The sequence below is a fragment of the Hyperolius riggenbachi genome, chromosome 6 (genome assembly GCF_040937935.1).
Source record: "Hyperolius riggenbachi isolate aHypRig1 chromosome 6, aHypRig1.pri, whole genome shotgun sequence".
NCBI lineage: Eukaryota > Metazoa > Chordata > Amphibia > Anura > Hyperoliidae > Hyperolius > Hyperolius riggenbachi.
Window position 1 is genome coordinate 326,944,577 of NC_090651.1, and position 17,545 is coordinate 326,962,121.

A 17,545-nucleotide genomic window follows, 5' to 3' on the forward strand; every position below is an offset into this window, starting at 1 on the left:
CAGAAAGTGCCCGGCAACTGGAGCGTGATCTATTACGCGCACCGCTGGGCCAGCGCAGGCGTACTACTCTGGGTCATTGCGACCTGGAAGTAGTACAGGTGAGGAGTTCGCCGGCGAACGGTTCGGGAACCGTTCGCCGACATCTCTAGTAAAAGTATGAGAGACACAGGGTCGGCAGGAGAGTCAGGCAACTGGTATTATTTTAAAAGGAAAAATCCATATCCTTCTCAGTATTAGGTTCCCTTTAATGCTGGGAATACACCATGAGATTTTTTTGGCAGATAGATGGTTCAATAGATATTTCCGACATTTCCGATTTGATTTTAAATCATTTTTTATGATCGATTTCTCATAGAAGTAAATGGAAATCGATAAAAAAAAAACACGATCACAAAAACGATCGGACAATAAATCTGATGAAAAATCTCATTGTGTATTCCCAGCATCAGCGTAAAGGTATCCACAGACAGTATGATTGTTTGATCGTACCCACGATTATACAAAGTGAAGATATACAGACTGATGTGCAGGGCTTCAATATACTTTATTACCAGTGGCATAGCTACAGACCTAGGCGCCCCGATATGGAATTTGGTATCTCCCCCCCCCACACACACACACACAGTGTAGCTAGCCAGGTTTAGATGCCTGCGCAAGCCAGGTATAGGTGCCCTAGTATAGGTAGCTAGGTATAGGTGGCCCAGTATAGGTATCCAGGTATAGGTTCCTGCAATATAGCTAGCCTGATATAGGTGCCCCCAGTATAGGTAGGCAGGTATAGGTGCCCCCAGTTTAGGTAGCCAGGTATAAGTGCCTCCAGTATAGCTATCCAGGTATAGGTGCCCCCTATAGGTAACCAGGTATAGGTGCCTTCAGTATAGGTAGCCAGGTATAGGAGCCTCCAGTATAGCCAGACAGCTATAGATGCCTACAGTATAGGCAGCCTGCTATAGGTGCCCTAAGTATAGGTAGCCAGGTATAGTTGCCCAAACATAGGTGGCCAGATATTGATGTCCTCAGTATAGGTAGCGAGATATAAGTGCCTCCAGTATAGCTGGCCAAGTACAGGTGCCCCCAATATAGGTAGCAAGGTATAGGTGCCCCCAGTATAGGTAGCCAGCTTTAGGTGCTCCCAGTATAGGAAGCCAGGTATAGGTGCCCCCAGTATAGGTAGCCAGGTATAGGAGAGAGACCCCAGTATATGCAGCCAGGTATAGGTACCCCCAGTATAGGTAGCCTGGTATAGGTGTCCCCAGTATAAGTAGCCTGTTATAGGTGCCCCAGTATAGGTAGCCTAGTATAGGTGCCCCCAGTATAGGTAGCCTAGTATAGGTGCCCCCAGTATAGGTAGAAGAGGGGGGGGGGCGCAGTGGCAGGCGCCTGCAGAGTAGGTAATGACAGATACTCACATTGCTCACAGGACCAAGAGAGTAAGTAGCACATATGGCACTGGATCCCTGCAATGTGAGTATCTGTCATTACCCACTCAGCCGTGCTATGCGCCCGCTGCTGCGTCCCCCCACGAAGCATGTGAGGAGGACAAGTGGGGCTCCCTGGGGCCCCGGGCCCAGTCACAGCAGTGACCACAGTGACCACAGCCTCTATGCCACTGTTTATTAATACCAACATAACAGCAATAACCTGTGGGTACATTACCAATGAAAACACTAATGACCATGAAAGCATTACAGCAGGATCAAAGTTACAGGGGTATCCTTTGCAAAACAATAAAATAACATATCTTGTTCATACGCAATAGCACGGCTGGATATATACAAGCAGGATTGCAATTATGAGACAGGACCGGGCCAACTTAATAAAATTAGCAGGAACAGGAAGTAAAATTGTCAACACAATTCCAACACCCAATCAAAGATGGGAGCAGACTTATACATAAAAAGGCAATCTTTGTTGAGTTTCTGTAAGAGTAGAACAAACAGGATACATGTGAAGCTGCTTCTCTGCTACGTTTTATTATTATTATTATTATCATTATTAATAATGGGCCAATACACTACTGTATACTTCTGTTGTGTGTTTAGTACCTGCTTAATTTCTCTTTAGTTTACCCAGACTTTATGTTATAATTTACTAGCATTAAACAGAACATGAGAAAAGTTTTGCATTAATATTAGCCTATTATATTTATACACATTCATTAATTGATATAGGCTAATTCACACCAAATTATCTCATTCAGTACATTAAGGGGTATCATGATTAGATATGGCCCGAACTGTTCGTGGGTGGACCGTTCCCGGCGAACAACGGGTGTTCGTGTTTGCACCGGCAGGCAAAAACATGGCATGTTCGTCCCGCCCCATACATCATCATGGAGTCAAAATTTTACCCTCACCCCAGAGTAAGCAGACACATGGCAGCCAATCAGCTATCCCTCTCTCCTGGATCCCCCACCATCCTATAAAAAATGCCAGCACGACTTTATTGTCATTGTAACAACCGAAATTGTACAACTCAATTCTAAAGTGCAATTTTCGAGCAAAAGCAAAAACAGCATAACAACATTCCATTCCTACATACATTGCATTGCACACACCCCTTTTCAATATGGCCACTTAGCAGCATTTAACATAGAAATGGCTGAAGAATTGCTACAGTACCAATTCACCATAACCCCAGAGCCCTCCGAAGGGCTGTGTTTTGTTATTGTGATGTTGCTGTTTAGTGTGTCCACACAGTGCACTCACCCAAAGGGCTGTTTTTTTGTTTATTGTTGTTTTTTTGCTATTGTTATATTGCAGTTCTGCGTGTCCAGTGCACACGTTAGCTGTTGGAGACCGGTCTGCTGGTCCTAGTAGTACACTGACCATAACCCAATAATCCTTCACACCACTACTGTACTGGCATGTAGTATCCACTACTGCCCTGCATAAGGCCTCACTGGCAGTGCCTATATTTTGAGTTTATTGTTGCACTTATATAGGGCCTAAGTGCAGAATACATTTTTTTTGGTCTCTTAACTGTCATTGAACTACCTCAGCCTGACCATAGGGGCCAGAAAACCTTGATTGCCTTCACTTCCAGGAATGTGTGCACAAGCACAGCGGCCACTACACAAAGATTGCCCCAGGTTGAAACTTATCTGGTGGGCCCTTAGTGTCCAGGTCTGACCCTGCTTGCATCGTTGGATTCCCGGTTAGAAACCCAGCCAGGGATCTGCACAGAGGGTGTATGTTCTCCCACTTTGGTTTCCTCCCACATCCCAAAAACATACAGATAAGTTAATTGGCTTCCCCCTAAATTGGCCCTAGACTACAATACATACATTACACGACACATACATAGACATAGGACTATGGTAGAGATTAGATTGTGAGCCCCTCTGAGTAACAGTGACAAGACAATATACTTTGTACAGCACTACGGAAGATATCAGCACTATATGAATACTAAATAATAATTCACAGTATAGCCTTGCAGGCATTTATAAGCATCCCGACTGACAGAGCAAGCATATGTACAACAGAATTACAGACTGCCCAGCAAGCTCAATGTCTTTGTAATGGTGGCCATACATGGTACAATTTTTTTCATACAATCTTACCATTTCTATGTAATATAAGGGAACTGCCTAAATTATCCTTTCAGTATATTCACTTAATTTACCCTTATACTACATAGAAATGGTAAGATTGTATGAAAAAATTGTACCATGCATGGCCACCATAAGTGTGAGATTCCAACAATCAGCTTTACATAAACTCCTTAATTAGCAGTTCAAAAGGACCCATACATTACAATTGCTCAACAGTTAAGGCAGCCATACACTGGTTGATTGCCACCAGATCGACCAACAGATAGATCCCTTCCTGATCGAATCTGACCAGAGAGGGATCTAATGGCTGCCCATACACTGCACACAGATTGTGAATTGATTTCAGCATGAAATCAATTCACAATCTGTGGAGCTGCCGCCTGCCTCAGGTCACTCTGCTCCCTCCAACAGCAGCAATACATTACCTGTTCAACTGGTGCAAGTCCCCAGGTCCGTGCTGTCTAGTGATGTCGCGAATCTCCGATTTTCGGTTCGCAAAGCCTGTTCGCAAACCTCCGCGGAAAGTTCGGTTCGCGAAAAAGGGCACGCTCTATAGGCAGTAGCAGAAAGACTTGCCTAAGGTCTCCTACTGAATAGGTGCTGGCTTACTGAACAGACAGAGCTGAGATTCGAACCCTGGTCCCCTGTGTTAGAGGCAGAGCTCTTAACCATTACACCATCCAGCCACTGCTTAAGGATTTGTAGCCAGACATGGCCTTGCCTTTTGTGTTCAACAGTTGTCCAAAGAGAACCCCAGATAGCCAGGTAGATTAATCTCTCTCTCTCTCTCTCTCTCTCTCTCTAGTAGGGATGGTCACCGCTTTCCGCGGGATTGTATTTTTGAGCATAAATGGATTGAGCATAAATGGTACATGCTAGGCTGGCTTCAGCATGTAGTGTTGGTGGTACAGTGCCACTGTACCACCAACACACAATTGTCCATTTACAGAGATTTTTCTCCCACTCAGCATGGGTATGTGTAAAAATACACCCCACAACACATTATACTACTTCTCCTGAGTACGGCGATACCACGTGTGGCACTTTTTTGCAGCCTAACTGCGCTAAGGGGCCCAAAGTCCAATGAGTACCTTTAGGATTTCACGGGTCATTTTGCGACATTTGGTTTCAAGACTACTCCTCACGGTTTAGGGCCCCTAAAATGCCAGGGCAGTATAGGAACCCCACAAATGACCCCATTTTAGAAAGAAGACACCCCAAGGTATTCCGTTAGGAGTATGGTGAGTTCATAGAAGATTTTATTTTTTGTCAAAAGTAAGCGTTTTTTCACAAAGTGTCATTTTCCGCTAACTTGTGACAAAAAAATAAAATCTATGAACTCAACATATTCCTAATGGGATACCTTGGGTGTCTTCTTTCTAAAATGGGGTCATTTGTGGGGTTCTTATACTGCCCTGGCATTTTAGGGGCCCTAAACCGTCAGGAGTAGTCTTGAAACCAAATGTCGCAAAATGACCTGTGAAATCCTAAAGGTACTCATTGGACTTTGGGCCCCTTAGCGCAGTTAGGCTGCACAAAAGTGCCACACATGTGGTACCGCTGTACTCAGGAGAAGTAGAATAATGTGTTTTGTGGTGTATTTTTACACATACCCATGCTGGGTGGGAGAAATATCTCTGTAAATGACAATTTTTTGATTTTTTTTTACACACAATTGTCCATTTATAGAGAGATTTCTCCCACCCAGCATGGGTATGTGTAAAAATACACCCCAAAACACATTATACTACTTCTTCTGAGTACGGCGATACCACATGTGTGACACTTTTTTGCAACCTAGGTGAAGGGGCCTAATGTCCTATTCACAGGTCATTTTGAGGCATTTGGATTCTAGACTACTCCTCGCGGTTTAGGGCCCCTAAAATGCCAGGGCAGTATAGGAACCCCACAAGTGACCCCATTTTAGAAAGAAGACACCCCAAGGTATTCTGTTAGGAGTATGGTGAGTTCATAGAAGATTTTTTTTTTGTCACAAGTTAGCGGAAATTGACACTTTGTGAAAAAAAAAACAATACAAATCAATTTCCGCTAACGTGTGACAAAAAAATAATATCTTCTATGAACTCCTCATACACCTAACAGAATACCTTGGGGTGTCTTCTTTCTAAAATGGGGTCACTTGTGGGGTTCCTATACTGCCCTGGCATTTTAGGGGGCCTAAACCGTGAGGAGTAGTCTTGAACCCAAATGTCTCAAAATGACCTGTGAAATCCTAAAGGTACTCATTGGACTTTGGGCCCCTTAGCACAGTTAGGCTGCAAAAAAGTGCCACACATGTGGTACTGCCATGTTCAGAAGAAGTAGTATAATGTGTTTTGTGGTGTATTTTTACATATAACTATGCTGGGTGGGAGAAAAATCTCTGTAAATGACAAATTTTTGATTTTTTTTACACACAATTGTCCATTTACAGTGAGATTTCTCCTACCCAGCATGGGTATGTGTAAAAATACACCCCAAAACACATTATACTACTTCTCCTGAGTATGGCGATACAACATGTGTGACACTTTTTTGCAGCCTAGGTGCGCTAAGGGGCCCAACGTCCAATTCACGGGTCATTTTGAGGCATTTGTTTTCTAGACTACTCCTCGCGGTTTAGGGACCCTAAAATGCCAGGGCAGTATAGGAACCCCACAAGAGACCCCATTTTAGAAAGAAGACACCCCAAGGTATTCCGTTAGGTGTATGGTGAGTTCATAGAAGATTTTATTTTTTGTTACAAGTTAGTGAAAAATGACACTTTGTGAAAAAACAATAAAAATCAATTTCCGCTAACTTTTGACAAAAAATAAAATCTTCTATGAACTCGTCATACACCTAACAGAATACCTTGGGTGTTTTTTTTCTAAAAAGGGGTCACTTGTGGGGTTCCTATACTGCCCTGGCATTTTACGGGCCCAAAACCGTGAGTAGTCTGGAAACCAAATGTCTCAAAATGGCTGTTCAGGGGTATAAGCATCTGCAAATTTTGATGACAGGTGGTCTATGAGGGAGTGAATTTTGTGGAACCGGTCATAAGCAGGGTGGCCTCTTAGATGACAGGTTGTTTTGGGCCTGATCTGATGGATAGGAGTGCTAGGGGGTGACAGGAGGTGATTGATGGGTGTCTCAGGGGGTGGTTAGAGGGGAAAATAGATGCAATCAATGCACTGGGGAGGTGATCGGAAGGGGGTCTGAGGGTGATCTGAGGGTTTGGCTGAGTGATCAGGAGCCCACACGGGGCAAATTAGGGCCTGATCTGATGGGTAGGTGTGCTAGGGGGTGACAGGTGGTGACAGGAGGTGATTGATGGGTGTCTCAAGGTGTGATTAGTGGGGGGAATAGATGCAAGCAATGCACTGGCGAGGTGATCAGGGCTGGGGTCTGAGGGTGTTCTGAGGGTGTGGGCGGGTGATTGGGTGCCCTAGGGGCAGATAGGGGTCTAATCTGATGGGTAGCAGTGACAGTAGGTGACAGGGGGTGATTGATGGGTAATTAGTGGGGGTTTAGAGGAGAGAACAGATGTAAACAATGCACTTGGGAGGTGATCTGACGGCGGGTCTGCAGGCGATCTGATGGTGTGGGTGGGTGATCAGATTGCCCGCAAGGGGCAGGTTAGGGGCTGATTGATGGGTGGCAGTGACAGGGGGTGATTGATGGGTGGCAGTGACAGGGGGTGATTGATGGGTGATTGATGGGTGATTGTTAGGTGATTGACAGGTGATTGACAGGTGATCAGTGGGTTATTACAGGGAAGAACAGATGTAAATAATACACTGGCGAATTGATAAGGGGGGGTCTGAGGGCAATCTGAGCGTGTGGGCGGGTGATTGGGTGCCCGCAAGGGGCAGATTAGGGTCTAATCTGATGGGTAACAGTGACAGGTGGTGAATGGGGGTGATTGATGGGTAATTAGTGGGTGTTTAGAGGAGAGAACAGATGTAAACAATGCACTTGGGAGGTGATCTGACGTCGGGTCTGCAGGCGATCTGATGGTGTGGGTGGGTGATCAGATTGCCCGCAAGGGGCAGGTTAAGGGGCTGATTGATGGGTGGCAGTGACAGGGGGTGATTGATGGGTGATTGACAGGTGATTGACAGGTGATCAGGGGGGATAGATGCATACAGTACACGGGTGGGGGGGGGGGGGGTCTGTGGAGAATCTGAGGGTTGGGAGGGTGATCAGGAGTCCCCAGGGGGCAGTTTAGGGAATAAAAAAAAAATAGCATTGACAGATAGTGACAGGGAGTGATTGATGGGTGATTAGGAGGGTGATTGGGTGCAAACAGTGGTCTGGGGGGTGGGCAGGGGGGGGGGGGGGGTCTGAGGGGTGCTGTGGGCAATCAGGGGGCAGGGGGGGGCAGATCAGTGTGTTTGGGTGCAGACTAGGGTGGCTGCAGCCTGCCCTGATGGTCCCTCGGACACTGGGACCACCAGGGCAGGAGGCAGCCTGTATAATACACTTTGTATACATTACAAAGTGTATTATACACTTTGTAGCGGCGATTGTGGGGTTAACAACCCGCCAGCACTTCTGAACGGCCGGCGGGTTGTCGTCGCGGGTGAGCGGAGCCAGTTGTCGGGGGAAGCGCGCGTCACCAGTGACGCGATCGCTCCCCCGGCATGCCGAAAGGACGCAACGCCGATGGGCGTATTGCGGTCCTTTTGGCGTCCACTTTGCCGCCGCCCATCGGCTGTGGGCGGTCGGCAAGTGGTTAAAGTGGCATACTTGTTTCTGTTTCTGTTGGTACCAACAAATCATCATACATTGTCAAAACAGCATACATTTAAAGTGATATTCTCCTTTTTAGAAGAATCAGTGTCCCTTTGCCCGCAAACTTCACACGGACAACTTTTTATTCCAACTCTATGTCCACTTGGATCGTGGACATTGCATACCAGAACCTAGGCCGCTAAGTCGGGTTGCAAGGTTAGTATTGTTGATGGGCATTACAGGGTTAATGTGTGGCATGCATGACTTTGCACATGCTCAGTAGCATTTGTATGCTATTTTGATGGGTATGCTGAAATGTTGGTATACCGGCACTGGAACCCGCTATAGAAGCTGAAGCTATAAAAAGTGGATGCCATATTTATGGCCACAGTTTCTAGTGAGTAGTCCTGGTGCCCGCTATGCTACCGGGGGAATCCTGCGTGCCAAATTTACTGTTATAGACGCCATTAGTGGCGATATACATGCACTCCTGTGACAGCACCCAAATTTACTCACCGCTCTTCCCAGTGAAATTTACGTGACCCACAGGCAGGGATAGTGGTGCTAGAGTTAGTTGTAGGTAAAGGAGACATTAGTGTTAGTGTAGGTTAGAAGGATAGGTTAGTGCTAAGCATAGATGCAAGGAAGGTTAGTGTGCGAAGAGATTAGGATGGAAGATAGAATATCGGCAGTGTTACCAATATTCTACTATAAAATCAAGATGATAGTAGAATATTAGTAAAACTACCAATATTCTACTATCAACAATATCTCATGCCCATTTTTTCTAACTGCACTTTTAAACGTATGAAACCTACACGGAAGCAGGAGATTTGGGCGCATGAGACAAGTGGAAAAAAGGGCGGGTTGTCGTCGCGGGTGAGCGGAGCCAGTTGTCGGGGGAAGCGCGCGTCATTCACTCCCATTATAAATATCGTTTACCGGGCGCCGAACAGCGAAAAAAAGACGCCGGAGATTATTAACGTTTTAACAAACGGCGCCCGTAGATTTTTAAGGATTTATAACTATGTTTGTGATGATTAAATGAGCCCGTGACGAATAACGTTTATAAAGATACTAAATCACTATTTCTAAAACATTTCCAAAACATTATTATTCACCCCAAAAAATTAATTACATGTTTTATTTATTAATGTCTGTAAAACATTATTATCCATAGGGGGTCTTAGGTTTAGGCACCAACAGGGGGTTTTAGGTACCAACTGGGGGGTCTTAGGTTTAGGCACCACCAGGGGGGTCTTAGGTTTAGGCACCACCAGGGGGGTCTTAGGTTTAGGCACCAACAGGGGGGTCTTAGGTTTATGCACCAACAGGGGGGTCTTAGGTTTAGGCACCAACTGGGGGGTCTTAGGTTTAGGCACCAACAGGGGGGTCTTAGGTTTAGGCACCAACAGGGGGGTCTTAGGTTTAGGCACCAAGAGGGGGGTCTTAGGTTTAGGCACCAACAGGGGGGTCTTAGGTTTAGGCACCAACAGGGGGGTCTTAGGTTTAGGCACCAACTGGGGGGTCTTAGGTTTAGGCACCAACTGGGGGGTCTTAGGTTTAGGCACCAACTGGGGGTCTAGGGGTTAGGGATAGGTACAGGGAGGGTTTTTAACAAACGTAAATATAAGTTTCAGTTTACAAATAGGGAAGATTAACGTTTTAAGAATTGCCGATCTCATACACATTATTTAGGGATTTATAAATTCTTAAAACACTATTTCTAAACGAAATTCTACACAATATTTCAATAAACGATAATACTGTTTATCGTTTACACCACGCGCCCTTTTTTCCCGACGCCCTTTTTTGATGTACGCACCTACACAAATATAGGGAGACCATACAAAGTCAATTAAGATAATTTCCTGCCCATATCTGAACCTGAGACCATAGTGCTGTAACCTATACACTACACTAACACTATACCACTTTTAGAAATTATTAGTCATAATTAAAGGCATCCCTCAAATAACATGCCTATGCAGCATTTGTTCACTAATACCATAATGCAGTGTTTCCAACAAAATACATTTATGTTGCAAGCGTCAGTAGCTAACACAGTTATGCAACAGCGCATATCCATCAACAGTACAAATGTGCAGCATGTGTCCCACAATGACAATTAAATAGCAATTACAAAATTAGGTTGCAGATGTCCCCTTTAACCCAGTTAAGCAGCATATTTCCTCTCCATCTTGGTTCATTCTTCCAAGGCTATGTCCATAGTAGGGCACTATGGCATAACAGCCTCATTGTAAGGCGGAAAATCGCATTGCAATGCAAAAACAATGCGATGTGCAGTGTTACAGTGCAGTCTAAGAGTGTGCGGCACTGCATGCAGTGTGTTACCGCAAAAATGCACATTAACAGCGACCACAAAGCATACTTTTCATTGACTATATGCTTAACTGTATGCAACGCAATGGTCGGACTATGTGCATAACTAATTTTATGTTATGACTAGTGACCTTAGCCCGTTTAAAAAACGGGCTAGGTCTGTCTCCGCGCGCCTGCCGCGCGCATGCACGCACCCGCCGCACGCCCCCGCACCCGGCTGCGTCCTTTTTGTCCTCCCTGTGTGAGGCTGGGTCCATGCTGCGCACATGCGCAGTAGCGAAAAGCACTGACCCAGGTACACTGAGACAGCTGTCCCTGCTATGCAGGGACAGTTGCCTATTATTATAGAGGATGTGTTCCTGCTTTACAGGGAATGCAATGCAATGCCGCACTGTGAATTTAGCTTAATACAGTACTTCTCCTGTACGCTAAAGGTGGCCAGGCCATATCAAATTAATTGATTTTTCCATTTATCCAATAAAAAGGATAGATTGTATAAGTGATTGTAAACATTTTTTTGTTCAATCAAGGAAAAAGTGATAGATTTTTTAGTGTTTTTTACATAAAAATCGGATATGTTGGAAAAATCAGATAGAAAAATATAATGAATGTTTTATTTGATCATTTTTTAAACAATCTTTGGACAAATCAGTTATTAGTGTATGGTATATTAGTTTGATTTTTAAATTATTCAATCAAGCAGAAACATTGATTACCAAAAAAACAAGAAAAAAATTAATTGTGTATGGCCACATTTTAGCTGGATTCAAACACCTTATACTATAGCCACATAGTTACATAGTTATTTGGGTTGAAAAAAGACATATGTCCATCCAGTTCAACCAGAGAACAAAATACAACACCAGCCTACTTCCTCACATATCCCTGTTGATCCAGAGGAAGGCGAAAAACCCTTACAAGGCATGGTTCAATTAGCCCCAAAATGGAAAAAATTCCTTCCTGACTCCAGATGGCAATCAGATAAAATCCCTGGGTCAACATAATTGGGCATTACGTAGTAATTGTAGCCATGGATGTCTTTCAATGCAAGGAAAGCATCTAAGCCCCCTTTAAATGCAGATATAGAATTTGCCATAACTACTTCCTGTGGCAATGCATTCCACATCTTAATCACTCTTACTATAGAGAACCCTTTCCTAAATAAATGGCTTTCCTCCATGCGCAGATCACATCCTCTAGTTCTTTGAGAAGGCCTAGGGACAAAAAACTCATCCTCCAAGCTTTTATATTGCCCTCTGATGTATTTATACACACTAGCCGACCCGCGGCGTAGCATACGCCGCATAAGGGGGTGGAGGGCAGGAAGGGGGTATTGGGCACAGCAGCGGTCCCCCATGTGCGCTCCCCCTCCAGCTTAAGCTCAGCAGGACCCCCTCCCTCACCTGGGTCCCCCATGTGCACTCCCCCTCCAGCTTAAGCTCAGCAGAACCCCCCCTCACCTGGGTCCCAATGTGCACTCCCCGGCAGCTTAAGCTCAGCAGGACCCCCCTTCCTCACCTGGGTCCCCCATGTGCACTCCCCCTGCAGCTTAAGCTCAGCAGAACCCCCCTCCCTCACCTGGGTACCCCATGTGTGCTCCCCCTCCAGCTTAAGCTCAGCAGGACCCCCCCCTCCCTCACCTGGGTCCACCATGTGCGCTCCCCCCTCCTGCTTAAGCTCAGCAGCAGCCGCCACTATTAGTAAGAGGCAGCGGGCGGGGATGACTCACCTCTTCCGCATTCCAGTGTGCGTTCCACTGTCATCACTTCCTGCAACGCCGCCACTGTATTGGTGTAATTTGCCTTCTTAAAACAGAAGGAAATCTGCAACAATTCAGCTATAAGTGAACATTTGTGGTTACCCACAATGCACTGCTACTAAATATGCAAATTATCCCTTTTTACCCTTGGTAGGCCAAGCAAGCATCCAGAACTGCTGATGTATAGCAAGCCTATAACTTTAAATTTTACACAGTCATATCAAACACACATATGACAGCCTGTTTTGGACTTTTGGTCCTCATAAGTACATAGCAAGGATTGATATGGTTGTATGAGATAGGGATTGGACCAGTACAACAGAGTAACCAAGCAACTCAGGGTGACCCAAACTACTAAGAATGTATAGGGGGATAAAAGGGACCAAAAAGCCCTCCTACTAAAAAAAGCAAAGCTTGGTGTAATTTGCCTTCTTCAAACAGAAGCAAATCTGCAATAATTCCGCTATAAGTGAACATTTGTGGTTACCCACAATGCACTGCTACTGAATATGCAAATATGCAAATTATCCCTCTTCGTCCTTGGTTTGATATGTCACTACATCTTCTTCTTGCTTGGACCAGCCCCTACTTCTTGCTTGGACCGGCCCTGGGGGCAGGGCGCTACGTCTTCTTCTTGCTTGAAGGTTGAGGCACTTACTCTATTATATATATAGATTCTTGCTTGGACCAGCCCCTTCTTCTTGCTTGGACTGGCCCTGGGGGCAGGGCGCTACTTCTTCTTCTTGCTTGAAGGTTGAGGGACTTACTCTATTATATATATAGATTAATTAGATCCCCTCTAAGGCATCTTTTCTCTAGACTAAATAAACCCAGTTTATCTAACCTTTCTTGGTAAGTGAGACCTTCCATCGCTCGTATCAATTTTGTTGCTCGTCTCATCACCTGCTCTAAAACTGCAATATCTATCTTGTAATGTTGTGCCCAGAACTGAATTCCATATTCCAGATGTGGCCTTACTAGATGTGGCCTTACTAGGATGCACAACATGAACATTCACAGTGGATCGGATGTATGAGCCACATTATCTATCCATTACTGTTTTAATATATCTGGTGGTGCCCATGGACAGCAGTGCAGACTGCTACCCACTATCCTGCCCCTAGCTCGATCTGTGTGTGTGGTCTCAGCACAGGGACAGTTTTCCCTTCACTCTCCACCTGCACCTAAAGTCCCTTCAAGTACACTGAACATTGGTGCTGTGCTAATTTGGATGCTGAACTAAGCTGCAAGTGGAAAATCTGTAAAATTACCAACATTTCACTACTTAATTTAAATGTTAAAATATATGTAATCTTTACCGTCTTTTATTATTATCTTACCTGACTTCACTCTCACATGAGCCCTCCCTCTTGATGCCTAATCTTAAACAATCCCCCTGTCGATGCCTAACCCGAAAAAAAACCAAGCCAATGCCTAACCCTAAGACCCCTTGGCAATGCCTAACCCTAACAACCTGCACGCCAATGCCTAACCCTCGTTACAGCCATGTCACGCCCTTTGAAGCTTTTTCAACCAACAGGTCGAAAACATCTTTAATAATCATCGGAAGGCTTTTGCAAGCACTTTTGTCCCTGAGTGCTTTCAAAAACAGGTGGTTCCATACTGCTTGTGCACGAGCGCGCACTTGTGCATGTACAGTAGAGAGCTGCCTGTTTTTGGATGCACTTGACGACACAAGAGGGCTTCCAATGCCCACTTCTAAAGATAACATAGGATCTGTCAAAAATAAAATAAAATAATTGCCCCACCCTCCCCATGCCCATACACACAAACAAAAGTAGGACATCGCAAGGCCAAGTAATAATCAATATATATTAAATTACTAGCTGATGGCCCAGCGTTGCCCGGGTATGTATTCGGCTGGTGTTGGCTCCACCCACTTTTTCTAACCCTAACGCACAATTACTCAATGACCTAGTTTGTGAGCTTTGTGGTCTTTGGCATCAATAATTTGCATTGAAATGAAACAAATCTGATTGGCTGTGGCTCCACCCCCTTTTCTGATTTTGAACCCCAGTCACCCAATGACGAACTGTAGCAGGTTTAGGGTTGTGCCATTAACAGTGCAAAAATGGCAGAAAAACTTTTCTATATATTTATCCCAGTCACCCAGTAACCAACTGTGCAAAGTCTGAGAATCCTTATCCTACCATAAACAGAGTAAGAATGGCTGCGGTTTACATTTTCCCAGTGAAATCTGTATTTGTCTCCACCCAGTGATGACCCAGCATTGCCTGGGTATGTATTCGACTGGTGTTTTCCAAACCCTAACACACAATTACTCAATTACTGAATGACTAAGTTTGTGAGCTTTGCGGTCTTTGGCAGAAATAATTTGCATTAAAATAAAACAAATCTGATTGGCTGCCTGTGGCTTCACCCCCTTTTCTGAATTTGAACGCCAGTCACGCAATGACCTACTGTACCAGGTTTGAGGCTTGTGCCATTAACAGTGCAAGAATGGCAACAATTAAATATTCCCCTTAAAAATAAATTAATGAATTTTGATTGGCTTTTGTAGGCCTCACTTTTTGAATATTGATCCCAGTCACCCAGTGATCAATTGTGCAATGTTTGAGAACCCCACCGTTAACAGTGTAAAAATGGCTGCAGTTTACATTGTCTCAGTGACATTTGTATTTGTCTCCGTCCATTTTTTGGTCGTGGGGATAACAAGTATCCTATATGTTAATCCAAGTAATGAACTATGGTGTTCATTCATAAAGCATTACCACATGCAGTAATGCTGAAAACAGCTGACTTTACCGAGCACTTAGCAAAATGTCAATTCATAAAAGCAGTTACTGCATGAAAAGCTGAAATTCCTGAGCAGTGCGGTGAACACCTCCAACACATGTCAGTAAATGTCAATTCATAAAGATTACAGCAGGCGGTAATGGCACAAAGAATACCGCCTGCTATGAAGAGGTGATAAGAGAGTGATAAGAGCAAAGTTAATGGAGAAGCGGTGAGATCTCCCCAGGCAGAAGCAGTGAGAGCGGAACAAACAAGGCTTCCTGTGAATACCTTAGGCTATGTGTTTAACCTCTTGTGTTCCTGCTTTTAAGATGTGTATTTCACATCACAAAGCCTGGCATGTGTAACGTTTCTTAAAGTTCTTCTAAGCTGTGGCAATTAAAAAATTGTTAAGAAATACTAATAGACAGATTCAGTGCAGAATCAGGGCAAACAGAGGCAGTATAACAAAACATGTACATCTAAAGGGAAGTTGGGGATGCCTGTTAATGCTGTCTCTGCATGGAGAACAAGAATGTAACAAAACCATATATATACACTCGGCGAGCTCCACCTATTAAACTAAGCCTCCAATCTAGTGTGGGTATGCTGCAATAGTTATGAATGCTGCACCAACATATATCAAATCCAATTTATGACATACTATGTGCTGCCTCACAGTCCACTAAAATAGAGAAAAGTCCCAAATCCCACAGTTCACAGGTTTTCTTCAATCTCCAGAGCCAGTAACCTCATGCAAGAAAGGAGATAGAAAAACAACAGAACATCTTCATCGCATAGGCTGCCAATTCAATCGAGCAATCCTCCACCACTATGGCCCATGCACAGTTCTACTGGATAACACCAATCGCTGTGCACGCCGCCACCCGTGATGACCGCTCTCCCCTTGCACTATGGCTGCCCAGGCCCACAGACAGCTAGTACAGCATATAGATTCCAAAACGATCAAATCTTCTTATTTCCATCCAACTCACAGGTAGATCTCCCAAAAAATATGAATTAAAAATTCATTGCGCAGGCTGTACTGCTGGTATTGGGAAGGGGGTACCCACTAGCCAGGATATGTCACCGTGCTATATTGAGGGGGCCACCAACTCCACACTGTGTCACCCCCACCTTCCGGGATCGTGCTCACCTGATAAGTAGGCTGTCCAAATCACAGACAGCTTGATAGCGTGTTTGCACAATCCAGTGACTCCCAGCACTTCTACCAATTCATGGTTAGACCTTCCCAGCTTCCAGACAAAATCAAACAGCCCACTGCAACTAAAGATCTTCATATAGCATAAAACCCTTTAATTAAGATAATAAAATTCTGTAGCGCTACTCACAAACATAAGTATAAAACAGCGTGTATCAATAAAGTTCCAGGACGTCTCCTTGTTGCACTGCCGCTTCCTGCCCGCTAAGCCACGCCCCTACGCATTTCGTCTCTCGACTCATCAGGGACTATGGGTCAGGATACGCTGGCAGTGCTAATATACCCACCCCTCATGCATATGCATCATCCCTATAGTCCCAACCATTCATAACCCCCTCCATACCAACAATACATTATTACGCATGGAGTAAAAGACTGCATGCGTCCTGCGCACTTATAGAGTCTAACTTAAATAATTGGATCCCAAAAGGTTTGATAAATACTTACTCGTAAGCTGCATAAAATCTCCTCAGATGTAAACAGCAATAGTGTGATACTGTATGATGATTTCACACTGCACACCACCACTGCTCCCAAACTCCTATTAAGCACCCAGTGTGCCTTCACCCAATATGTAATCAAGCCTCTCACCAAATGCCAATGCTGAATGACCCAGCACAGACCAGCATAAGAGTGTTTCATGCAATCTACAGATGGAATTTTTTCCCCAAAAGCACAGCCCTATAACTCAGACAAGGCTGGACATAGCGTAACTCCGTTTTTATTGTTAACCACTTTGTCCTCCTTGGCGTAAAAAAACTGTAAGGAGGGCAGGCGCACTCCCGCGCGCTCCCGCGGCCGATCGCGCGCGTGCACGCGCACTCCTGGCCGCGGAGTCGGTAGCCACGGAATCAATTTATCGGGCTATGGAGCCCGATCATTGATTCCTCTCCCCCGCTGAAAAAGCGACAGCTTCTCTCGGAAGCTTCGCTCTTTCTGAAGCTGTGTCCCTCTAAGCGTACATTGTACGCTTAGAGTGACGTCATGTAATAAAAAATGCCATCTTGTGGCCAAAAAGTAAAACTACAAGTAAATGCCCAAAAACATTACAATACACCAATATTTCCCCAAATAAAACACTTTTATATCCCACCCTCCCAAAAATGCCCACATAAAATGTTTAATAAAAAAAAAACAAAAACATTACTATAAGAAAAAAAAAAAACATAAATATTTACCCAAGGGTCTAAAC

At 44.6% G+C, this 17,545-nt stretch overlaps 1 protein-coding gene across 4 annotated transcripts in view; it reads right to left on the reverse strand.

Annotated features, from left to right (window-relative positions):
* Positions 1-17,545, reverse strand: part of LOC137521755 (carcinoembryonic antigen-related cell adhesion molecule 1-like) — a 244,289-nt gene that overhangs the window by 62,243 nt on the left and 164,501 nt on the right. The gene's annotated exons all lie outside the window — the stretch shown is intronic.